General features: G+C 39.8%; 1 long non-coding RNA gene across 1 annotated transcript; it reads left to right on the top strand.

Annotated features, from left to right (window-relative positions):
• The first annotated feature begins 1,251 nt into the window (after positions 1–1,251).
• On the top strand, positions 1,252–26,359 carry LOC105611803 (uncharacterized). The gene is made up of 3 exons (XR_003591041.3): positions 1,252–10,976; positions 11,831–12,055; positions 20,386–26,359. It is a non-coding gene; the product is annotated as an uncharacterized LOC105611803 (long non-coding RNA).
• Positions 26,360–27,290: the final 931 nt, after the last annotated feature.

A 27,290-nucleotide genomic window follows, 5' to 3' on the forward strand; every position in this document is an offset into this window, starting at 1 on the left:
CATAGTAGAACCTTTGGAAGGATATTATAGGCAAATAAAATGAGTTAAAATACCTTTAATTTTTAAGAAAAGCAGGAAATTAAAAAAATTGCAATCCCAGAGCTTTAGAAATCTACTTTGATGTGCATTCCTCCATAAAAAAATACATATTTCCCTCCATCAAGTTTGAGTATGTGGGGATTGCTTTAGCAACTGTAGAACTAGTCAGTTAAATAAAAGTGTTTTTTCAAGATATAGAAAATCTATGTTTAAAGCATTTTTACACAAAGGAAAAATAATTTGGTCCAAAGAAAATTATATACAAAGAAAAATGAGAAGTATTACCATTATAAAAAATATAATCCTGGGGACCTAGAATCATATGAGGCATTCCGAATATAAACACCATGACAATATAGATTATTGCATGATTTTTATAGATGAAGTCAAGGAAAGGGACAGAATAGGAATTAGATAAGAGGGACTGAGGTGTGACAGAGTCTGAAAAAGAAAAATTTCTGGGTTGTCATCACAAACATCCATTTTCCCGAGACATATTTTCAAATAAAACAGAAAATAATGTTTAATAAAACATGAAATTTGTTTAACTACTGAAAACTTTCAAATATAATAGGGAAGATGGCATTTTTTTTTCAGGTTAGTGGACATGTACCCCATTTTATTGCTTTTCTAAGTAGGCAGAGGATAAAGTGTGAAAATTATATTAATTAATTGTCACTTAATACCTTTGCTGAACAGCTTTGTGAATGAGACTTTTACAACAAGGGTGAAACTCCTATGTTTAAATCTTGGTGTTCTCTGTGTAACGAGTTGCAGAGCTTGTTCTAGAGCTGCTTCTCCAGTCCTGTTTTAAAGCAGAAATTTTAACAAAGAAATTTAGAGTTTAAAGGAACTTTGGAGATAGTCGAGTTGAAAGCTTCATTTTATTGACAGAGAAACTGATCTATTTTTTATTGTTCCAGATCAGAAAAAAACCCAGGACTCCTAACCCCTGAACTTTGTGTTCTTTTTACTGTAAGATCTCACTTCCCTTTTCTGATTGACTTCTGACTGAGAACTAGAGAATTGTACATATCTTACATTTTAATTTCAAGTTTTATGTAATAACTGCGAGTTTTCAGGCACGTGTGTCCAGATGTCTTTCTTTAGCAGAAAGACGTGTGGAACAGATGCTGTAGTTACAGAAATCTTGTCCTATTCTTGCTGCACTGTATTCACTGTAGTTGATTCATTTCATATTAAGAACTTGGCCTCGGCACTGAAGTGTTAGTAACAAGGTTTCATAAGTTGAATAAATAGAATGCAGTGCTTCAAATTTTAGTTATCTGCCTCAGATGATGCAGCCTGGGCAATGATGCTTTGACCAAGCACAGTATATGCTGCCTACTGCCGGAATATGTAAAGTATCTGACAGAAAATAGAGATTATGGGATGATTATTCATATTGAAAGCAGTGGTTTATTTTACAAAAGAATTCTGAAACGATTCCCTTAGTGAATTTCTCTAGTTTAAATTTCTGAAACTCAGTTAATGGTCAGTATTTCAGAATGTAACATAAAGCAAAATGTACTTGAATTTGATGACACTTGAAAAGCACCAGACATTTCTGAATAATGCTGGCAGTTCAAAATGCTGGTCATATTGGATGATGTGAGCGGTGATAGACAGTACTTATTAAAAGGTGCATGTTAAGTCTCTTAAGTCGTGTCTGACGTTTTGTGACCCCCAGACTGTAGCCCGCCAGGCTCCTCTGTCCATGGATTCTCCAGGCAAGAATACCAGAGTGAGTTGCCATGCCCTCCAGGGGATCTTCCCAACCCAGGGATTAAACTCACATGTCTTTTGTCCCCGGTATTGGCAGGTGGATTCTTTACCACTGGTGCCACCTAGGAAGCCCACTTCTTTTTTTTTCAAAATTTATTTTTTTATGAAGGATAATTGCTTTACAGAATTTTGTTGTTTTCTGTCAAACCTCTACATGAATCAGCACATATATCCTCTCCCTTTTGAACCTCTCTCCCTTCTCCCTCCCCATCCCCCTTCTAGGTTGATACAGAGCCCCTGTTTGAGTTTCCTGAGCCATACAGCAAATTCCCATTGGCTATCTATTTTACATATGGTAATGTAAGTTTCCATGTTGCTCTTTCTATACATCTCACCCTCTCCTCCCCTCTCCCCATGTCCATAAGTCTGTTCTCTATGTCTGTTTCTCCATGGCTGCCCTGTAATTAAATTCTTCAGTACCATTTTTCTAGATTCTGTATATGTGAGTTAGAATACGATATTTATCTTTCTCTTTCTGATTCACTTCACTCTGTATAATAGGTTCTAGGTTCATCCACCTCATCAGAACTGACTCAAATGCATTCCTTTTTATGGCTGAGTGATATTCCATTGTGTATATGTAGCACTACTTCTTTATCCATTCATCCGTCAATGGGCATCTAGGTTGCTTCCATGTTCTGCTGCTGCTGCTGCTAAGTCGCTTCAGTTGTGTCCGACTCTGTGCGACCCATAGACGGCAGCCTACCAGGCTCCTTCGTCCATGGGATTTTCCAGGCAAGAGTACTGGAGTGGGTTGCCATTGCCTTCTCTGTTCCATGTTCTAGCTATTGTAAATAGTGCTGCAGTGAACTATGGGATATATGTGTCTTTTTTAACCCTGGTTTCCTGAGGGTTTATGCCTAGGAGGGGGATTGCTAGGTCATATGGTGGTTTTATCCCTAGTTTTTTAAGGAATCTCCATACCATCTTCTGCAGTGGCGGTGTCAATTTCCATTCGCACCAACAGTGCAAGAACATTCCCTTTTCTCCACACCCTCTCCAGCATTTATTGTCTGTAGACTTTTTGATGATGGCCATTCTGACTGGTGTGAGGTGATAGCTCATTGTGGTTTTGATTTGCATTTCTCTAATAATTAATGAGTTATGTTGAGCATCTTTTCATGTGTTTGTTAGCCATCTGTATATCTTCTTTGGAGAAATGTCTGTTTAGGTCTTTTTCCCACTTTTTGATTGGGTTGTTTGTTTTTCTGGCATTGAGTTATATGTGCTGCTTGTATACTTTCGAAATTAATCCTTTGTCAGTTGTTTCATTTGCTATTATTTTCTCCCATTCCAAGGGCTGTCTTTTCACCTTGCTTATAGTTTCCTTTGCTGTGCACAAGCTCTTAAGTTTAATCAGGTCCCACTTGTTTACTTTTGTTTTTATTTCCATTGCTCTAGGAGGTGGGTAGAAGATCTTACTCTGATTTGTGTCACCGAATGTTCTGCCTATGTTTTTCTCCAAGGGTTTTATAGTTTCTGGTTTTACATTTAGGTTATTTTTTTTTTTTTTGAGTTATCTTTGTGTATGGTGTTAGGAAGTGTTCTAATTTCATTCTTTTACATGTAGCTGTCTGGTTTTCCCAGCACCATTTATTGAAGAGGCTTTCTTTTCCCCATTGTATATTCTTGCCTCCTTTGTCAAAAATAAGGTACCCATGGGTGCATGATTTATTTCTGGGCTTTCTATCTTGTTCCATTGGTCTATATTTCTGTTTTTGTGCCAGTAACATACTGTCTTGATGACTATAGCTTTGTAGTATAATCTGAAGTCAGGAATGTTGATTCCTCCAGCTCCATTCTTCTTTCTCAAGTCTGCTAGGTTATATGGGGTCTTTTGAGTTTCCATTTGAATGTGAAATTTTTTGTTCTAGTTCTGTGAAAAATGCCATTGTTAATTTGATATGGATCACATTGAATCTGTAGATTGCATTTGGTAGTATAGTCATTTTCACAGTATTGATTCTTCCTACCCAGGAACTGGGAATATATCTCCAATCTGTTTATATAATTTGTTATTTCTTTCATCAATGTCTTATATTTTTCTATGTACAGTTCTTTTGTCTCCTTAGGTAAGTTTATTCCTAGATATTTAATTCCTTTTGTTGCAAAGGTGAATGGAATTGATTCCTTAATTTCTCTTTCTGATCTTTCATTGTTAGTATATAGAAATGCAAGTGATTTCTGTGTATTGATTTTGTATCCTGCAACTTTGCTAAATTTACTGAATAGCTCTAGTAATTTTCTGATACTATCTTTAGGGTTTTCTATGTACAGTATCATGTCATCTGCAAATGATGAGAGCTTTACTACTTCTTTTCCGTTCTGGATTCCCTTTATTTCTTTTTCTTCTCTGATTGCTGTAGCTAGGACTTCCAGAACTATGTTGAATAATAGTGGCAAAAGTGGACACCCTTGTCTTGTTCCTGATCTCAGGGGAAATGCTTTATATTTTTCACCATTGAGAATAATGTTTGCTGTAGGCTTATCATATATGGCCTTTACTATGTTGAGGTAGGTTTCTTCTATGTCCATTTTTTGAAGAGTTTTAATCATAAATAGGTGCTAAATTTTGTCAAAGGGTTTTCCTGCATCTATTGAGATGATCATATGGTTTTTATCTTTCAATTTGTTAATATGGTATATCACATTGATTGATTTGCATATATCAAAGAATCCTTCCATCCCTGGAATACACTCAACTTGATCATGAGCTTTTTGCTGAATTCTGTTTGCTAAAATTTTGTTGAGGAGTTTTGCATCTTATTTCATCAATGATATTGGCCTGTAGTTTTCTTTTTTTGTGTTGTCTTTGGATTTGTTATCAGGGTATTAGTGGCCTTGTAAAATGAGTTTGGAAGTGTTCCTTCCTCTGCAATTTTTTGAAAGAGTTTTAGAAGGATAGGCGTTCAGTTCAGTTGAGTTCAGTTGCTCAGTCGTGTCCGACTCTGTGACCCCATGAATCACAGCACTCCACGCCTCCCTGTCCACCACCAACTCCCAGAGTTCACTCAAACTCATGTCCATGGAGTCGGTGATGCCATCCAGCCATCTCATCCTCTGTCTGCCCCTTCTCCTCCTGCCCCCAATCCCTCCCATCATCAGAGTCTTTTCCAATGAGTCAACTCTTTGCATGAGGTGGCCACAGTACTGGAGTTTCAGCTTTAGCATCATTCCTTCCAAAGAAATCCCAGGGCTCATCTCCTTCAGAATGGACTGGTTGGATCTCCTTGCAGTCCAAGGGACTCTCAAGAGTCTTCTCCAACACCACAGTTCAAAAGCATCAGTTCTTCAGCACTTAGCTTTCTTCACAGTCCAACTCTCACATCCATACATGACCACTGGAAAAACCATAGCCTTGACTAGACAGACCTTAGTTGGCAAAGTAATGTCTCTGCTTTTGAATATGCTATCTAGGTTGGTCATAACTTTCCTTCCAAGGAGTAAGCATCTTTTAATTTCATGGCTGCAATCACCATCTGCAGTGATTTTGGAGCCCCCCAAAATAAAGTCTGACACTGTTTCCACTGTTTCCCCATCTGTTTCCCATGAAGTGATAGAAACAGATGCCATGATCTTAGTTTTCTGAATGTTGAGCTTTAAGCCACCTTTTTCACTCTCCTCTTTCACTTTCATCAAGAGGCTTTTTAGTTCCTCTTCACTTTCTGCCAAAAGGGTGGTGTCATCTGCATATCTGAGGTTATTGATATTTCTCCTGCAAATCTATATTCCAGCTTCTTCCAGCCCAGTGTTTCTCATGATGTACTCTGCATATAAGTTAAATAAGCAGGGTGGCAATATACAGCCTTGACGTACTCCTTTTCCTATTTGGAACCAGTATGTTCCATGTCCAGTTCTAACTGTTGCTTTCTGACCTGCATATAGGTTTCTCAAGAGACAGGTCAGGTGGTCTGAGATTCCCATCTCAGGATAGGCATTAGTTCTTCTCTAAATGTTTGATAGAATTCTCCTTTGAAGCCATCTGGTCCTGGGCTTTTGTATTTTGGGAGATTTTTTAATGACAGCTTCAATTTCATTGCTTGTAATTGGATTGTTCATAATTTCTATTTCTTCCTGGTTCAGTCTTAGAAGATTGAACTTTTCTAAGAACCTGTCCATTTTTTCCCAGGTAATCCATCTTATTGCCATATAGTTCATAATAATCTCTTCTAATCCTTTGTATTTCTGCATTGTCTCTTGTAACCTCTCTTTCATCTAATTTCGTTGATTTGATTCTTCTCTCTTTTTTTCTTGATGAGTCTGGCTAAAGGTTTGTCAATTTTGTTTATCTTCTCAAAGAATAAGCTTTTAGTTTTGTTAATCTTTACTATTGTTTCTTTCATTTCTTTATCGTTTATTTCTGCTCAGTTCTTTATGATATCTTTCCTTCTACTAATTTTGGCATTTTTTTGTACTTCTTTTTCTAGTTGTTTTGGTGTCTACTTGATGTTTTTCTTGTTTCCTGAGGTAGGATTGTATTGCTATAAACTTCCCTCTTAGGAAGGAAGAGGCACGTGCTTTTGCTGCGTGCCATAGGTGTTGAGTTGCCATGTTTTCATTTTATTTGTTTCTAGATATTTTTTGATTTCCCTTTTGATTTCTTCAGTAACCTATTGGTTATTTAGAAATGTGCTATTTAATCTTCATGTGTTTGTGTTTCTTACAGGTTTTTTCTTGTAATTGATATCTAGTCTCATAGTGTTGTGGTTGGAGAAGGTGCTTGATATGATTTAAATTTTCTTGAATTTACTGAGGCTTGATTTGTCACCCAAGATGTGGTCTGTCCTGGAGAATGTTCCACATGCACTTGAGAAGAAGGCATATTCTTCTGCATTTGAATGGAATGTCCTGAAGATATTAATGAGATCCATCTCATCTAATGTATCATTTAAGACTTATGTTTCCTTATTAATTTTCTGTTTTGAGGATCTGTCTATTGATGTGAGTGGGGTGTTAAAGTCTCCTACTATTGTGTTACTGTCAATTTTTCCTTTTATGTCTGTTAGTGCTTGTCTTATGTACTGAGATGCTCGTATGTTGGGTGCATAGATATTTACAATTGTTATGTCTTCCTCTTGGATTGATCCCTTGATCATTTTGTAGTGTCCTTCCTTATCTCTTATAATCTTCTTTATTTTAAGGTCTATTTTGTCTGATATGAGGATTGTCAGTCCAACTTTATTTTTCTTTCCATTTGCATGGAATCTATTTTTCCATCCTCTCAGTTTCAGTCTATATGTGTCTTTAGGTGTGAAGTGGGTTTCTTATAGACAGCATATATATGGGTCTTCTTTTGTATCCATTCAGCCAATCTGTGTCTTTTGGTTGGAGCATTTAATCCATTTACATTTAAAGTAATTATTGATATATATGTTCCTATTGCCATTTTCTTAATTGTCATTGATTTTGTAGATCTTTTTTCTTCTCTTGTATTTATTGTCTATATAAGTCCCTCTAACATTTGTTGTAAAAATGGTTTGGTGGTACTGAATTCTCTTAACTTTTGCTTGTCTGAAAAGCTTTTTATTTCTCCATCAGTTTTGAATGAGATCCTTACTGGGTACAGTAATCTTGGTTGTAGATTTTTCCCTTTCTGTATTTTAAATATATCCTGCCATTCCCTTCTGGCCTGCAGAATTTCTGCTGAAAGATCAGCTGTTAAGCATATGGGGTTTCTCTTGTATGTTACTTGTTGCTTCTCCCTTGCTGCTTTTAATATTCTGTCTTTGTGTTTAGTCTTTGTTAGTTTGATTAGTGTGTGTCTTGGCATGCTTCTCCTTGGGTTTATCCTGTATGGGACTCTGTGTGCCTCTTGGACTTGATTGACTATTTCCTTTTCCATGTTGGGGAAATTTTCAACTATAATCTCTTCAAAAAATTTCTCGTACCCTTTCTTTTTCTCTTCTGTAGAAGGAATCAACAGCAGAATATCTGAAGCAGAAGAGTGAATCAATGAGCTGGAAGATAAAATATTGGAAATAACTTCCAGAGAAGAATAAAAAAAATGAAAAGAACTGAGACAATATCAAACACACTTCTTATTATTTTATTTTTATTTTCTGTCAAGGCCCTAGGTTGTTTGGTAGGATGAACAATACTACCTGGAGATTAGAAACAGATTTAAAATTGCTGAATTGCAATGCCTAGAAATACCCTGGTGAGTCAAACATGCCTGAGAAAAGAGGGTAAGAAAAAAACCACTGTTATGAAACAGTGGTAATTAAGGAATATTCCACTTTGGTCTGTTTTGAGTCAAGCAGTACTGCAAAGGGATTGTGTGGCTTTATTTTTAGGCTGCAGATTATTGATTCAGCTAATTGGCAGAGCTGTTCTTAGCTGACAAATGTGCATTTGGTTGTAGAGAATGAGAAATTAGATGTTTTGTCTGTCTTCCTAGAGAAAGGAAACTGCTGAGGAGAACTTCTCCAGGCTTAAGCCTCTTTCCAGGTGGGCCAAGTGCAAGGTCACTTGACTAGCGCTGGGATTCACACTGCACACACACACAGACACACACACACACAGACACACACACACAGACACACACACACACACACACACACACACACGCAGTCCCTAGGGCCCATCAGTGATGGATACCTCTTCGCATTGCAGCCAGGTTTCCAGAGGCCATGCCTGGTTGACACAGGGCTGTGAGGGCTAGGGCCTCCAGGCTGACACTGGCACAATTCATCTAATGAGTTAACTAGCTGGTACCTTGGTCTCAGGGGCTGTGATGGCACGTGGATGTCAGTGGTGTCAGAGATGGAGGGGTTGGCCGACAAGCACTGGAGGCAGCTCTAGGGTAGGGACAACGTTTCAGGTGAAGGAAGACATAGAGCGCACATCTCTAAACATGTTCAGAGTGCATGAAGAACAGACACTGAGAGGCAGGGCCCCAATCCTGTGCAGGTGATAGGCTCCACAGTGACACAAGGCCCGGGGCTTGGCTTAATGCTCTGCTGCAATCGTCTTAGAATTCTTCTTCTTCTTCTTGTTTAACAAAAGACTCTTTGTTTTAATTTTGTACTAGGCCCCACAAATTCTTTAGCTGGTCTTGCTGGGAGGAGAGATAAAAGGTCAAGAGATAGATGCCAGGAGGCTAATTTTGTATAAATTCTAGTCTGGGCCGTGGAAAAATCCTGTTCTCTGTAATAGGATTTAGAGAGATGGCATTAAATAATCCTCCTGACTTTATGATTGGATAAAGCGGCTGGAGGGCTTTGGACCCTGAAGTTGTTGAGAGAGGAGAGGCTGCATACTGGAGCTGAGAGTGATGCTTATGGTGGAGTGAAGGGCAGCTTCAAATGTCACATGGGGGGAGTACTGAGATGAGGGGGTGGGGTTCAAGGAGGAAGCACAGCGGTGGCCACCGGGGGTGAGATGCACAGCAGGGGCCTTCCAAGTGGCCTGGGCCTTTGCAGCTGACCTAATTAGAAGGTCTGAGGAGTAAAGAGAATTTGCAGAATTCCCTGGCTTTTGCCTTCCTTGGTGCTCAAGAGAAAGTCACTTAACTTTTCAGTATTTCAGATTCCTTATCAGTAGAAGGATTTTTCTTCTCACTGCTCTCAGACTCTTTAACAGTTTAGCCTGATAAAATCTGTCAAGTGCTCAAGCCCTGGGAGATAGGCTGTTTATCAATCAGGATGGTAGCCTGCTCCTTCCAACAGAAAGTGAATTTGGGATCTTGCAGAATCCTCCTGGAGGATGTAGTCTGAAGTTTAGGAGTTCAAGTGCTCTGCTTAGCAGTTTTGCAGGGAAAGGGCTTATGTGCTGTCCATGGCCTCTCCCCAAAGCTCCTGCACGTTATCTAGTTGTATTTCCTCACCAAGTAAAGTATGAGGTCAGACCCGGACCTCTGATTTCTCAGATACTGTAGTTGGGGCCTGCTTAATCTAGAGGATTCATAAAAATAACAGCCAGTGGCGTCTCAAGGGTAGTATAGACAATTTAGGTCAACTGCTGCAATTTCAAATGAGAAAATGGGAAGAGAAGAAGGTTGTGGGTGGCCCAGGTCACACAGGTGAGTGTGCATAGCTGTGTCCAGTGACCAGAGGTTTAACTTCTGGTCCAAGGGTTTTCCCTGATATCACATGTCTGCTGGACACTCAGGCCCACAATCACTAGATTTGAGGAATTCCGTTGCATTTCATGTTTACATATGTCCCAAGGTTATTATGGAATGCCTGTTGATCAGAGTGATAACAGTAGCGATAAGTACCATTTATACAGGGCCTTCGATGGGCACAGTGAGCTCAGAACTTCACCTAATCCTTTCAACCACCTTTGGAGGGAGAGCTTATTACTTTCACTTCTCAGAGAAGACTAGGGCTCAATATCACATGGCTCTTAGTTACAGATCCTAGGTTTCATCAGCCTTCTAGCAGTTCCGGCAGCTCTTCTTCTCTGACAGGCTGCAGTGCAGTTAGTGGGGGCCCTTCCATCCCATCCTCTGCTAAGCAAGAGCTGGAGCTGGAGTGTGTGTTAGTACATAGTAGTTAGTTTCATTATCTTTTTCCAGTTGCTAACACAGAAGACTTAATCCAGGCAAAAGAAATGGAAGTAGACCAGAGGTATGAGGATGCTGCTTTATAGAAATTTTATGGTGATTTGTGTATAATTTGTCAATTCCCTGGAAGACACAGTCAAGCAAAGTAATTTGGTTATAAGAAAGGACAATGTTTGAAGTCAATATAAACAGACCTGACTAGAAATTGAAAGGAAATGGAAGACTTCTAGGCTGTACTCGCCCAGGACGTTCAGGCTGTAGGATACATGGGTCAGGGCCTGCATATTCACCCCTCTGCTGGGTGCAGAACAGAGCAGGGGTGTGGTGATACCTGTCTGGGGAGGGGTGGAGACATGGTGGGCCTCCCTCCTGCAGCTCTTTGCCAAACCCATTCAGAGCAGAGGCCATGCCCCCTACAGATGAACTCAAGGCCCTCTGTCACCATTGTCATTTGTGTTAAACAGTAAAGCCACCAGCCTTCATTTACCTAAACTCATGTTGCTTCCCCCAACTGGAAGCTTCTCGGTCAGCTGAGGCTGCTGTAAGTACAGTGAAGTGTGAAATAACTGCACAGGTTCCTGTTTGATGAGCGGAGTGTGGTTTCTCATTACTCCCCAGGGGCCACTTGTAATGAGAAATTGGACTTGTAAGTCTTGAAACTTTTCCGCTCACCACTCTGTGTGTCTTGCATTATTTTGCCTTTTAAAATTAGCATGCTATTTTAGACAATGAAGAGAGCAGGCTTTAGAAGCATAACAGAGCATCTGCTTTACAGAAACTGCTAAGCAGTCTCTGTTCACATTGAGTTTTGACTTATTACCCAGAATAGGAAAATATGCAAATACAGAATGTGTGCATTGACTGTGCTTTTGCCTTGAGGCTCTTTTGTATTACATATCTAATGGATGGATATTTGTGTGTGGGTTTGATTCCTGTTTCTCCGTATGACTGTGCTTGTGGGTTCTGGACTGTGGCATGCCCTGGAAGGCATGATGCTTCTCTTAGCTGGTACCCAGCACCTTGTACTGTGCCCTCAGCACTGGACCATGAAGTAGATTTTGTGTTAATAATGACCACCCTTTGTAGGTACTAAGTTCTTACTGCAATTTGAAGATATCAGAAGAGTGAAAAAAGTCTTTTCTGATGCCATGGTACCCCTTGTTTGAGCCCTACAAGCATGCTGTGCTTACTTCCACATTTACTGGGCTTGTCATGGGTGCTCTATTTGCATATTCAAGTGTCTGTCTCCTTCACTAGACTCTAAGCTCTTTGAGAATAGGGCCTGTGCCAGCCTTGTTCATTTTGGGGTCCTCAGAGCATATTAGCGCAAAGCCCTTGGTGGGCATGCAAATAGATATTTGTTTAGTTGTTTTGGTACCTTTAATTTAATACTGTTAGTACTTTTAATATGCTGAGCATTGCAAATTATCTTACACACATTTTCCCATGTAATCTTCACAATAACCATGTGGGACTGTTATTGATCTTCATGTGTTACAGAAAACAAATCCAGAATTCAGATAGGGTAAGCAGCCTGCCACGATCTTCCAGCTGAGCCACATAATTGTGAACTGAGTCCGAGTGACTGCAAAACACTCATCTTCTGGGCTACCCCACACTGCTCTGTGTGTCAGACGGTAAAGAGATGTAAAAGTCACTCGAGATGCTGTTGGATACAAAACACAGAGTGGGGAGGTGTGTGGATACACTGGCAAAAGGATGTTGGTAAGAGATGCGACCCCTTCAAAATTTTCACAGAGACGTTCTCATTGAATAGAAATATTTCTTTTTTGTTCCTTAGAGACAGAAGCATTGACTTTGGAGTCAATGTACATGGATATCATAATTATAGGTGAGGATGGAAAAGCCATTACTAATTGATTTAATTGAGGTTATTGAATCCATTCCAATTCTGAGAATGACTGTGGGAGAGCTTGAGGGTTGGGAGCAAAATGGAGAACACAAGGTAGTCCAAAGCACCTCCTGTTTTCACAGGCTTACAGTGTAATGAGGAATGGGAGGAATACTCAAGTTACTATACAATAAAAGGGAGTACAGTAATTTTTGAAAAATGATTTGGCATAAAGAGAGGGTATACCAGAAATAATAAATTATATATGATTGATGATATAGGTATATTATGGAAGGGGTAGTATTGAGATAGTTCTTGAAAAATGGATGAAATCTGATAGTTGGATATTTGAAGGTGATTAATGACATGGCAGACAGCGAAGAGGATCTAAAAAGCCTCTTGATGAGGGTGAAGGAAGAGAGTGAAAGAGCAGCTTAAAACTGAATATTAAAAAAACTAAGTGCATGACATCTGGCCCCATTACTTCATGGCAAATAGAAGGAAAAAAGTGGAAATACTGACAGATTTCTTCTTCTTGGGCTCTAAAATCATTGTGGATGGTGACTGCAGCCATGAAATCAGAAGACGTTTGCTTCTTGGCAGGAAAGCTATGACCAATCTAGATAGTGTATTGAAAAGCAGAGATATTACTCTGCCGACGAAGGTCCGTATAGTCAAGGCTATGGTCTTCCCAGTGGTCATGAACAGTTGTGAGAGCTGGACGGTAAAGAAGGTGGAGTGCAGAAGAATTGATGCCTTTGAACTGTGGTGCTGGAGTAGACTCCTGAGAGTCCCTTGGACAGCAAGGAGATCTAACCCGTCAATCTTAAGGGAAATCAACCTTGAAAAGTCGTTAGAAGGACTGATACTGAAGCTGAAACTCCAGTATTTTGGTCATTTGATGCAAACAGCTGACTCATTGGAAAAGTCCCTGATACTGGGAAAGATTGAGGGCAGAAGGAGAAGAGGGCGTCAGAGGATGAGATAGCTGGATGGCATCACTGATGCAATGGACATGAACTTGGGCAAACTTTGGGAGATGGTGAGGGACAGGGAGGCCTAGCGTGCTGCAGTCCATGGGGTCACAAAGAGTCGGACACAGCTGGGCTACTGAACAGCAGCAACAATGACATGGTCTCTGCCTTTAAGAACAGGTAAGGCTTTTTGGCAGAAATGAGCACCGAGAGAATAGAGGACTAGAAAAAACACACTCCCCTGCAGCATTATTACAGTAGTACCTGAGATACGGAAGCAACCAACATGTCCATGGTTAAGGTGTGGTATATATGCATGTGCATACAATGGAATACAAATCTTGCCATTTGTGACAACAGGGATGGACCTAGAGGGTATTATGCCAAGTGAAACAAATCAGACAAAGACAAATACTGCATGATTCCACTTCAATGTGGAATTTAAAATACAAACAAACAAACATAACAGAAACAGACACGTTGATACAAAGAACAAATTTATGGGTGTCAGAGGAAATGGGAGGTGAGTAGGAGGAATAGGGGAAGGAGATTAAGAGGTACAAACTTCCAGTCATAAAGAGTCACAGGGATATAATGTATAGCACAGTAATATAGTCAGTAATATTATAATAGCTTTGTATGGTGACAGATGTTTACTAGACTCATAGTGGTGATCAGTTGTATAAAAATACCAAATCACTGTGTTGTATGCCTGAAACTAATATAACGTAAGTCAGCTACACCTCAATTTAAAAACAAAATAATTATGCAAGATAATATTGAAAACATACTGTGGGACTGTGTCTTTCTGGGGAAATCATGAAGACTTCCTGGATGAGTGACTTGGCAGCCCAGGAACCTGGGGTTGTAGACTGTGTTGATCTGACCCTTGAAAGAGGGTTTAAGATACACAGGAAGCTCAGTTAACGTAAGCGCCTCCAGTTCACTGACTCAGTCTTCACGGGGATTCAGGATGCTTGAGTACAGAACCCACACGGTCGGGAAGGGAAAAGGATTCTTCCTAAACAGCGCAGTGCACTGTCACACTGCTCTTCCAAGCTGGCGCAGAAGAGTCAGGCAGCATTTGGGTTGGATTACATTGAAACCACGTCAGAGACTGAATAATTAAAACCACTTTAAAGGGAAGTCTGATTTCCCTCTGGCGAGGCACTTATGATTCTGGCACAGAAACATTTTTCAAGTTAACTTATGTTTTATTCTCCATTTAAAATTTGTCATGGTAAATAATACTTTCTCAACTGGTAGTATCTTGAACGTAAGAGTGGATGCTGTCTGAATGTTAGGCAGCCAGTCCTGGCGTGGAATCAACTAGCTTTTCCTTAAATGGAGATTGCAAAACTAATAAAGGAACACGCATAACCCAACACTAGGAATATTTCTGTGGTGAGGATGACCAGAGATACTTTTGCTTGTCGAAGGAAATGGGATAGTAAAGATGTTAATTAGCTGTACTATGGCAACAGTTTTTTTCTTTTTTTTTTTTAACAACCCTAAACTTTACCATTCTATATGTCTACAACTCTGTGTTGATGGCTATGAAAATACAAATCACATGGAGACGTATTTATGAAATATTTTCAGCAGCTTTATTGAGAAATAATTCATATACCATAAAATTCACTCATTTTGAAGCCACAGTCTAATTTCACAACCCAAAGACTGCGTGCCCACTGCAGCCTCTCCCCAGCCTCCGGCAACCACTAGTCCACTTGCTGTCTCTATAGAGTCACCTTTTCTGAGGATTTCATAATAAAATATCCTTTATTGAATTCTGTGAGGTCATGACTATGGGGAATGTATATGTATTTTTTTTTAAGAGTAAAAAAAAGAGATGTTAGTTTCCTGACAACAAAGGATGGCAAAATTAGCATTATTCATTCAGAAGCAAATCATAACATTAAAGGTTATATTCTGTATAGGAACCATAGCTACTGAACTAAGAAAGAGCAGAAGCTATTCATGTAGAGATGAAGAAATGAAACAAATGAATTAGATGCCAAGACATATCACCTGAGAGATGAAACTGTTGATCGATAATCCCTCTGTTGGTTTTTCAATGAGAAAAGAAATACTTTTTCAGATCATTTTGAGTCCATCCTGAGTTGTAGTTGATCTTGAGTTTAAATGTTGGACCTGTTGGCTCAGGTGTTTTTCTGAGTCAGAAGGAGGCCTGATGCACACCATATTGAACCCTATGCTGGCTGTATGTGTGCGTGCAGAAAGCCTGTTTGGCAGGCACCAGGAATTCCCAGGCTGCCGGTGTCTTATCACCACGGGTGGGCTGTCTACGAACACGGCCACTGTTCTCTCTAGCTGTGATCAATACTTGGGGAGGCTATTCTTTGTCATAGCTCACTGTGTTTTAAGGAAAATGGATGTATTTTTAAAGAGCAAGCAAATTTATTGTAGGTTTCTTGGTCATTTCTTTAGATAGGAGCATTTTATCTAATGTATCCATTTGCCAGAGCTGCTGTAACAAAATACCACAAACTGGATGGCTTAAAGACAAAAATTTATTGTCTTGCAGCTCCAGAGGCTGGCAGTCCAAGATCAAGATGTCAGCTGGGTTGGTTCCTTCCCAGGGCTTCAGGGGAGGATCAGTCCCACAACCCTCTCCTAGCTTCTGGAGGTTTGCTGGAAATCTCTGCCATCCTTTGGCTACCGGAAGCATTACCCATCTCTGCCCTCATCCTCCCAGGGTGTTCCCTGGAGGGCGTGTCTGTCTGTGTCCAGGTTCCCTCTATTCCACTGTGATTTTGTCTTAACTTATTGCACCTGTAGCCACACTGTTTCCAAATTAGATCACATTCTGTGGTACTAGGGATTAAGATTTCAACCTATGAACATTTAGGGGACAGAATACAATAGGTAATACCTAATAATAACTAAACATCAACAGCAAGCATACAGCATAGAATGTGCCACACACTGTTCTGCCAAGCACTTCCAAATGTTAACTCAGTTAATCTTCATAACCCCTACGATATGGGTACTAGTATTATCCCTTCTTTACAGATTTAAAAAATTGAGGCACCAAAGGGTCATACAGCTTTCAGATAGTGAGTTTGGGGTTAGAACCCAGGCTATCTGGTGCCAAGGTACCTTCTCTTACATGCCAAAGTACACAGTGCCACTTCTAGATACTCACAATCTGTCCAAATTGCTTTTATATTATAAAATTTCATAGGTAATGGAGTTTATGACCCTAACCTCTTAAAAAAATTTTTTTTATTGGAGGATAGTTGTTTTAGTGTTGTGATGGTTTCTGTTGTGCATCAATGTGAATCAGTCATAATTTTATTTATACACACACACACACACACACACACACACACACATATATATATATATACACACCCTCCCTCTTGAACCTTCCTCCCCTCCCCCACCCCACCTTTCTAGCTCGTCACAGAACACCAGACTGGGCTCCCTGTAGTAAACAGCAGTTTCCTGCTCGGTATCTATGATAGTGTATATACATCAGTGATACTTTCTCAATTTGTTCTACCCTCTCCTTCCCCTGCTGTGTCCACCATTGTCTATGTCTGTGTCTCCATTTCTTCTCTGTAAGTAGGTTTATCAGTACTATTTTTCTAGATTCCATATATATGTTAATATACGATATTTGTTTTTCTCTTTTTGACTGACTTCTCTCTGTATAACAGGCTCTAGGGTCATCCAGCTCACTGCAACTGACTCAAATTCATTCCTTTTTGTCGCTGAGTAATATTTCATTGTATATGTGTACCACAGGGCTTCTCAGGTGGTAGCAGTTGAAAAGAACTTACCAGCCAATGCAGGAGACATAAGAGACATGGGTTCAATTTGTGGGTCTGGAAGATCCCCTCGAGGAGGGCATGACAACTCACCCCAGTATTCTTCCCTGGAGAATCCCGTGAACAGAGGAGCCTGGTGGGCTACAGTCCAGTGGGTCGCAAAGAGTTGGACCCAACTGAGCAACTTAGCATGCACACATCACAACGTCTTTATCCACTCATCTGTTGATGGACATCTAGGTTGCTTCTATGTCCTGGCTATTGTAAATAGTGCTGCAATGAACGTCGGGCTACATGTGTCTTTTTGAATTGTAGTTTTTTCAGGGTATATGCCCAGGAGTGAGACTGTGGGGTCGTATGATAGTTTTTTTCCTAATATTTTTAAGAAGTCTCCATATTGTTCTCTATAATGGCTCTATCAATTTATATTCAACACCATCTCTTTAGATGGTTTTATGAAAGGAATTGTATTCCTCCTCTACAGAGAAAGATACTTTATATAGATTCAGAATGGTCCTTGATTTCCCTGTTAAAGAGAAAATATGTTAAGCTGATGAACTGACTTATTATAACATGTACACACTTATATTAGGTTAAGCCATACAAAATTATTTTTTATAAGATAATAAAGCATCACTACGAACAAAGCTAGTGGAGGTGACAGAATTCCAGTGGAGCTCTTTCAAATCCTGAAAGATGATGCTGTGAAAGTGCTACACTCAATATAACAGCAAATTTGGAAAACTCAGCAGTGGCCACAGGACTGGAAAAGGTCAGTTTTCATTTCAATCCCAAAGAAAGGCAATGCCAAAGAATGCTCAAACTACCACACCATTGCACTCATCTCACATGCTAGTAAAGTAATGCTCAAAATTCTCCAAGCTGGGCTTCAGCAATACATGAACCATGAACTTCCTGTTGTTCAAGCTGGTTTTAGAAAAGGCAGAGGAACCAGAGATCAAATTGCCAACATCCGCTGGATCATGGAAAAAGCAAGAGAGTTCCAGAAAAACATCTATTTTTGCTTTATTGACTATGCCAAAACCTTTGACTGTGTGGATCACAATAAACTGTGGAAAATTCAGAGATAGATGGGAATACCAGACCACCTGACCTGCCTCTTGAGAAACCTATATGCAGGTCAGGAAGCAAGAGTTAGAACTGGACATGGAACAACAGACTGGTTCCAAATAGGAAAAGGAGTACATCAAGGCTGTATATTGTCACCCTGCTTATTTAACTTCTATGCAGAGTACATCATGAGAAACACCAGACTGGAAGAAACACAAACTGGAATCAAGATTGCCAGGAGAAATATCAATAACCTCAGATATGCAGATGACACCACCCTTATGGCAGAAAGTGAAGAGGAACTAAAACGCCTCTTGATGAAAGTGAAAGAGGAGAGTGAAAAAGTTGGCTTAAAGCTCAACATTCAGAAAACGAAGATCATGGCATCCGGTCCCATCACTTCATGGTAAATAGATGGGGAAACAGTGTCAGACTTTATTTTTGGGGTCTCCAAAATCACTGCAGATGGTGACTGCAGCCATGAAATTAAAAGATGCTTACTCCTTTGTAGAAAAGTTATGACCAACGTAGATAGCATGTTCAAAAGCAGAGACATTACTTTGCCGACTAAGGTCTGTCTAGTGAAGGCTGTGGTTTTTCCTGTGGTCATGTATGGATGTGAGAGTTGGACTGTGAAGAAGGCTGAGCACCACAGAATTGATGCTTTTGAACTGTGGTGTTGAAGAAGACTCTCGAGAGTCCCTTGGACAGCAAGGAGATCCAGCCAGTCCATTCTGAAAGGAGATCAGCCCTGGGATTTCTTTGGAAGGAATGATGCTAAAGCTGAAACTCCAGTACTTTGGCCACCTCATGGGAAGAGTTGACTCATTGGAAAAGACTCTGATGCTGGGAGGGATTGGGGGCAGGAGGAGAAAGGGACGACAGAGGATGAGATGGCTGGATGGCATTACTGACTCAATGGACGTGAGTCTGAGTGAACTCAGGGAGTTGGTGATGCACAACAGGGAGGCCTGGCGTGCTTCGATTCATGGGTTCGCAGAGTCGGACACAACTGAACGACTGAACTGAACTGAATCCTAGTTTATTTAATAATTTTATGTGATTCAAACTAATAACTTTACCCTTGCTTAAAGCCAACTGTTTGGGGCTTCCAAGACTTGTCTCTGCAGACAAAGTTGCAGGTTGCCTCATTTCTTTAGAAGTTTCTTTACCCTCCGTACTCGCTGCCCCAGCCTGTCCCAAGCATCGGATCTGCAGCTGTCTTTGCTTCAGAGAAGGATGACACAACACAGGAAGAACAGCACCAAGAAAGTTCAATGCAAATGCTTAAATCAGTTATCAAATATAGAATTTGAGAAGTAGAAACTCTACTACTTCTGTCCCTGGCTTTAATAAAGATTCTCAGTACCACAAAGGAAAAGTCTGAGTAGCAGCAGGAACCTTCTGTTTTGAGGAGATGAGAGGTAGTTGCTGAGCAGGAGATGCACCTTCCTTCCCCAGGCTGACCTTGGAAGGGATAGACAGTTAAAGATGATAGCCACATGCTCTTTTTCTTGGTTAGTGCCATGGAGAAGAGTAAGTATGTCACAGTTTTCATGGGACCACATGGTCTGACTCACATTATGGTAATAAATCTCATTCATTTCATAGTAAGTCTAAACTTATTGATAAACAGTAAGTTTACTTTGAAAAGAAATGAAACTTTTTGCACACTTGAATTTGTTGACTGACATAATAGCTACTTGAAAGAATTATGGTTTTGAATTTTTAGATCTTAAATTCAGTTTTTCTCTATTTATACACTAAATAAAAAAAATTTTTTTTTAAGTAGACATTGTTGCTAAGGGCTGAAGTTTCAATAATTTATAGGAAGAATTATATTTATAATGTTTTATTTATGACCTAAGAGTCACCCTGGTGGCTCAGCTGGTAAAGAATCTTCCTGTGATGCCAGAGACCCCAGTTCAATTTCTGGGTTGGGAAGATCCCCTAGAGAAGGAATAGGCTACTCACTCCAGTATTCTTGGGCTTTTCCGGTGGCTCAGCTGGTAAAGAATCTGCTTGCAATGTGGGAGACCTGCGTTCAACCCCTGGGTTGGAAAGATTTCCTGGAGAAGGAAATGGTACCCACTCCAGTATTCTGGCCTGGAGAATTCCGTGGATTATACAGGGCTGCAAAGAGTCAGGCACAGCTGAGCAACTTTTGCTTTCTTTATGAGGTACTTCATGAAGTACTTAGATAAAATATTTCCAAATCACTCTGACTTTATTTAGAAAAATCAGGCACTATCCTAGGATGTCATATTTATTCACATAGATAAATAGGATCGTCTGTACAATTGACTGTATTTTGTGTATTTTTTGACTTTAATCCCTAATTGCAACAGTTTATGTTTACAGATTAAAGAAAAATAAGCCCTGGGTATACAAGCTGATGGAAGTGACTATAGTGAATAAAGAGAAAATTAGCAAGAGTTTGGAGCTTCACCTGTGACTCATCAGTAAAGACTCCTCCTGCAATGCAGGAGATGCAGGAGACACAAGTTCCATACCTGGGTGGGGAAGATCCCCTGGAGGAGGAAATGGCAACCCACTCCAGTATTCTTGCTGGGACAGTGCCATGGACAGAGGAGCCTGGAAGGCTATCGTCCTTGGGGTTGCAGACTCTGATGTGACTGAGCACAACATGAGATTTATTTGGGTAAACCTGGGTTAAAGAGTTAATAAATTAATGCTCAAAATAAGCAGTAGTGCTCTTTGAGTATGATCCATGAATGACATGTGGAAGTTCTTAAGAAGAAAGGTTGCCAACTTTGGTGTCAGAACGAGATAGATCTTTTCTCTGAGTTGAGTCATCATCCTAGCTGCAAGATTACAAACAAGTTACTTCACATCACAAAGGCTAGTTTCCTGAGGGAAATTGAGATATTATCAGGATTAATAATAACTGACACATCCCTGCATCCCGGAGATAGGTCCTGTTTCATCACAGTGAGTGATTCCTGTAATGTCCTGCTGAATTTGGCCTGCTAGTTTTATTGAGAGTTTTTTGAATCTATATTCATCAGGAATGTTGGCCTGTAGCAAGTAACAATAAAATTTAAAAACTGTAATTCCAATTTGATGGAAAGGGAACATAGAATTAAGAAATAAATGTGTCAGTTTCTGTATACAGTTAGTAAGGAAGTCTGTCTGGCAAAAGTGATGGAGAGAAAAGAGATATGTCCCATAACAACATTAAGACGGGTGAAAATCATGGTTACAGACCCGCAGATCCGGTACACGTCAGGCTTACTCATAGGCGAGCGCTATCGAGGCAGGAAGTAAATGGTCAGATTCGTACCTTATTTGAGCTGACTGGAAAATAAATAACACATTTGAATAAATCTATATTAAGGGAATTAGATGGAAAGGTCAAAAATCTTCAGAACTCAGTCCCCGCCCCTCTTCACTTATGCTAACAAACATACATATCCAGCCCCAGATAATTTTACAGGTAAATTTTACCAAATATGTCATTAACAGATAATCTCAATGCTTAAACTTTTTCAGAGAGTAGAGAATTTGTGCCCTTGTAAGCACGTTTTAGAAGACTAAAAACCTCTGTATTGAAGCCCAAGAATGACAACATGAGAAAGGAAAATTGTAGACTCATCTTTCTTATGAATTTATAAGCAGAATTCCTAAGATATTAGCAAATCTAATCTAACATTGAGTAAAATAATACCTTAGGATTAAACTGAGTTTGTTTCAGAATGCAAGGAGTTTTTATTTCTATGAAGTTTATTAGCATATTTTGCCCCATTAATAGATAAAAGCCCTATGATCACTTCAATGAATTTAGGAAAATCATTTGATAAAAATATGCAATGCTCATATGCAATAAAAATTCCTAAAGAACTAGTAATATAGAATTTCCTTAATCGTGTGAAAAATTTCTACCAAAACTTACAGCAAATACCGTAGTAAAATGCTTGACGTATTGTCATAAAAGGTTACTATCATTTTTCTATTCAACATTTTGCTAGAGGCCATATCTAGTGCAGAAATTAAACATAATTATTAACAATGAAAAGACAAAATTACTATTTTTTATCATATGGTAGGATTATCTATTTAGAAAATTCAAAGAATGATACAGGGAATTTATTTAACAGTAAAGAAATGTTAATAGGATTGTTGAAACGTAAAATTGACATGTAAAAGTAAACTGCTTTTCTTTAGTGTAAACAACAAGAAAAACTCAAAGCACAACATTTATAATAGTGGCAACAATTATATAGAACCTAAGAATAAGTTTAACAAGAAATAGGAAAGAATTTCTAGAGAAAATTTAATATGTTTTGCAAAACAAATAGAGGACTTATGCAAATAAGAAGCTATGTTGTGTTCATAGGGGAAAGTGCTATAAACATATATATATGTTTTATATATATATAAACTGCCCTCATTTGCCTGTACATTCCATATAATTCCAAACAAAGTTACACTAGAGCTTTTTCCTTTGAATTTAACAAATTCTTGCCATAAATTCAAATGTAAAAGGAAGGCTCACAAATAGTGATTGTGCTTTCCAAAAAGGTAGAGAGAACAGATACCTAGATTTACTCTAAAGTTAAAGAAATTTAGAGAATGCAGTATCTGTGCAAATAGAAGAACCAGGACAGAATATTCCCACTCATATGGTAAATAAAATGACAGAGGAGGAAATCAGCAGCAACCTATAGTCTACTCAATAGGTAGTACTGGTATAATTGATGATCCTCATGGGAAAAAACTCATAAATTTAGACCCCTAACCTCACATTATACACAAAAATATGGGTTAAGACATAAACATTAAATCTCTAATTAAAGCAAAATCAATGGGGACTATTTTTATGACCTTGTGATAGAGAAAGATCCTTAAAATCTAAAAGTTATAAACATTAAGAGAAAAGATTGAAAACTTTCACTGTTAAAATGAACAACTTTTCCATAGGTTGCAAAACGATATATACTTGTATGTAAAATTTACATAATATCTAAAATCATGCAAACTAATACACATATTATTTATAATTCTACTAATAAAATGTAAAGCTATGCATGTAGATTATAAACTGAAAAACTAGACAGTGAAGGTGAGGGGATAGGGAACAGATACACAGGGTCTCAACAGTGCAGTGTTCTGTTTTTAATAAATCAAGTAAGACAAAATGTTAAAATTTACCAATCTCCCCAGAAGTGGTGGAGCCAAGAGTCTCTGACATATTATTACTTATAGTTTCTCTATGCTTGAAATAGTTAATAGTAAATTTTCTAAAAGAAAATAAAAATAAAAATTAAAATAATAATTAAAATAATTAGAAAGTGAAGATAAGGAACGTGGTTGGGGAGGCCTAATGTGAGGGCTTCCCTGGTGGCTCAGAGGGTAAAGTGTCTGCCTGCAATGTGGGAGACCTGGGTTTGATCCCTGGGTCAGGAAGATCCCCTGGCACAGGAAATGACAACCCACTCCGGTACTCTTGCCTGGAAAATCCCAAGGACAGAGAAGCCTGGTAGGCTGCAGTCCAGGGGGTCATGAAGAGTCTTACACGGCTGAGCGATTTCACTTTCACTTTTCAGGACTAGGGCTTTCAGATGTAGAAAGTGGAAGACTGTGAGAAGACTTGATGGAGTCAACCAGAATTAAGAATCTCATGGAACCAGTGAAAAATACTAAGTAAAGGACGCTAATGGTTCTTTCTTCATTTTACTGAAGTAAATGGAGGAAACATCAGAGCTGATAATCACTTCATTCAACAGCTAGAGAAATGATGAAACATTTATCCAAGTTTGTGACCATAAATGAGTTTAATTTTAAGAACCTAAATTTTATGACCTGAAAGAAAATTCCTGTGCCAGAAATACTGACATATAGCAAGCCTTTGATTCTGAGTTGGAACAGGGCACCCAGATATTCCGTAGTGTTAGGAACAGAGGTCAAGATAAGGAAGACCGTGTGACTGACAGTAATTTGCAGTAATTTGGTGACTCTCAAAAGCCATCTAAATTCTAGCCTTCCTCATATTACCACCTATGGAATTGTGGCAGAGAGAAGTCACGCGGTGTGCTGAAGGTCGCAGTAGCTAATTAGCAGCACACTCAGGTCTGTAAATCTGTGACTTGTATCCCAGTAATTTTATGTTAAACAATCCTGCCTCACTTTCCGATATTTTGGGGGTATTTACTGATTAAAGTGCATGCATTTATCTTGAATTTGCATGCTTTTATAGTCTATTTCTTTTAAAACTGTGATCGATAGCTGGTATGAAAAACTTTAATTAAGTAGAATTTTTAAAAAGGTGGCCTTTCTTAATTACAACTCTCCTGAGTATTTCTATCTTTCGTATATATTCTTTCTTCTTCAAATGTGCTGGAATCCTTAAATGGAAACATCATGTCTGCATTGACGGGGCAAAAAAGGAATGAAAAATTGAACTTAACTGATCAAATTGGAGATTTCTAAATATGCCTGTTAGCCAGTAGGTGTCGCTACAACCCACTGTAATTAAAAACTGATGTGATAATTTTGGATCTGCCCACGATACAGGAGACCTGGTTTGATTCCTGGGTCTGAAAGATCTCCTGGAGAAGGAAATGGCAAGCCACTCCAGAATTCTTGCCTGGGAAATCCCATCGAGAGAGGAGCCTGGAGGGCTACAGTCCATGGGGTTGGCAAAGAATGGGACAGGACTGAATGACTAACACTTTCACTTTTCATGATAATTTTGTAGAAAATCCAATGGCAACACTTTTCTTGACGCACTAGGTGATATCTTTAGAGAGCAGGCTGCATAGCTGTTTTTTTTTTTTCCTCCCACCCTCGAAATTCTATGGTTAAGACCTATTTCGCATAGTTATTTTCATAGTCCATGATTATAGTATTGAGGCAGATTTCAGTGACCAAAACAGTGCCTTTCATGATGCTAAATAATGACGTCATTGCACTTGTCATGCATGTGTTATTCCTGAGAGATGGGCCAAAGGGGTGGCAGGGCTGCGGAGGAGAGGGAAGGTCACTAAGGAGGTTCTGCAGGAGCAGCAGCTTTGGTGCTGAAAGGGCACATCATTGTGTCCCTGTGGCCAAAAGCCAACTAGGCGTCTATTTTATGCTACACCAGTTTGCAGCGCTACCTTTAACCTCTGTGAAGGCTCGTTTTCTTCAGGTAGAATACTCACTTTTGGCTGAAAATGAAGGTGTTAAAGAGTTTCAAAATGGATTTATCCATCTATTATTGACTTTTTTTAGGTTTTTTGTCCCTTGTTTCAAAAAAGAAAACGAGGATGGAAAAAGACATTTTGGGTTCTCCTCGATTCTGCCACGGTACTCACTGGTAGATGTTTGTCACTCTGTTTGATTTCTAGGCACTCAGACCCCTTGAAGATCCCCTACTTTATAAGATAAAGTCCACCTCCCACTTTGTAAATGAAAATTAAATATGTTTCAGACTCCCCGTAGTGAGGACATGGGTACACTCCAGGGCACCTGCTCGTCAGACGTACCTGCTTGCTGACCGGTGTGAATCAGAAGGGAGTCACATGGAGAAGCAGGGAGCAGCGGAGGCAGGGGGTGGGGATGGGGGGATGGGGGTAGCAGCTGTGGTCCATTCTGGGGCAGCAGTGCTGAAGGATCTGGAAGCAGCACTGTGTGCCCGGGGTTTGGAGTGTTGGCAACTGAGGACCTGTTCCCCTGGGGTGAGTGCTGATGGCCAGTGTGTGGGGAAGTTCGGCAGCAAGATCTGAAATGGAGTTTCCAACTTCTGGGCCCTGTAGAGCTTCAAAGAGCTACCCAATAGGCCTCTAAGACATGCATTCCTTTTATGCCTAATTGGGTTCTTGTTTTGTCTCATTTTTGCTTACAACAAAGAATCCTGAGGTATACTTCCAAGTTCCAAGGCAGAAAATCGTTGATGCTTACCTTATGATAAAATAAGGCCTATCACCCTTTCTTACCAGATTATCAGAGATCTCCTGCCTGTAATGAGATGGATAAAAAAGTGTTAGTGGCAGTGGTGTGTGTGTGTGTGTGTGTGTGTGTGTGTGTGTGTGTGTGTTAACTGCAGAGAGAGATTTCCACCAGTAGAGGCCAAAGATCCAGGTCCCACCTTTGGTACTTAGTCATATTTAAGTTCTGCATCTTCCCTTCGTCTTTCAGAACAGCACGCAGGAGTCTGAGCAGGGGGACTGTCACAGTTCTGTGAAACGGAACACAAATTCCTAAGGAGGACAGCACTGGGCACTTGTCCTGGAACAGTCTCTAAAGTCCCCGGTGCTAAAGGATACGTGGTGACCTGTTCTACACACCCAGTGCACCGAGCCTCTAACCCCTGATTAAAATAGCTCATTCTGTATTCTTTTTGTGATGGTTTCCATGCCCACTGCCTTATTCCTGGAAGTGTGAATGTTTTCTAGAGCATATTTGTTATGAACTTTGGGGTTGACAGACCAGAGTTGAAATCGTAGCACTGGCAACATTTACTAGCTGATCAGGCATGATTTCCTTAAGCTTATATAAAAACAGATTTTTAGTTACACAAGTAATGCACAAAATCATTCTCCCTGTGAAAAGCAAGCAATTATAGATAAGGCAGTGCCTGACCTCCCCTGAGGTAAACATTGTCCCCTTTTTCCTCACCTGCAAAATGGGTGTGAAAAAGCCTGCTCCACAGGCTTACGGTGAGGCTCTCTCACTTGGGAAACGTTAAAATCCCCTTTCTCAGGAAAGCTGTCCCAGTCTTCTGAACTAGGTCAGATACCCTGCCCACTGCACTCCTGACTCTACACGTCTTCATAGAAGTTTCTTCAGTTCAGTTCAGTTCAGTAGCTCAGTCGTGTCCAACTCTTTGAGACCCCATGAATCGCAGCACGCCTGGCCTCCCGGAGTTCATTCAGACTCACGTTCATCAAGTCAGTGATGCCATCCAGCCATCTCATCCTCTGTCGTCCCCTTCTCCTCCTGCCCCCAATCCCTCCCAGCATCAGAGTCTTTTCCAATGAGTCAACTCAATTTTCTTAATTACAGCAGAATACTATTTACTGAGCACATCCAGGATTTGGTCTGTGCAAGGCTGATGACACATTCAGAGCTTAGATAACCTTAATTCCAGAGAAAATACAGCAAGGAAAAAGATGCCTTGGGTAATTCCCTGGCAGTCCAATGGTTAGAACTTGGTGCTTTCACTGCTGTGGCCTGAGTTCAAGCTCTGGTCAAGAAACAAAGATTCTTTAAGCCATGCAGCACTGCAAAAAAAAACAAAAACAAAAACAAAAAGCACCTTGGCA

This window comes from Ovis aries, chromosome 12 (assembly GCF_016772045.2).
Source record: "Ovis aries strain OAR_USU_Benz2616 breed Rambouillet chromosome 12, ARS-UI_Ramb_v3.0, whole genome shotgun sequence".
In the NCBI taxonomy this organism is placed as follows: Eukaryota; Metazoa; Chordata; class Mammalia; order Artiodactyla; family Bovidae; genus Ovis; species Ovis aries.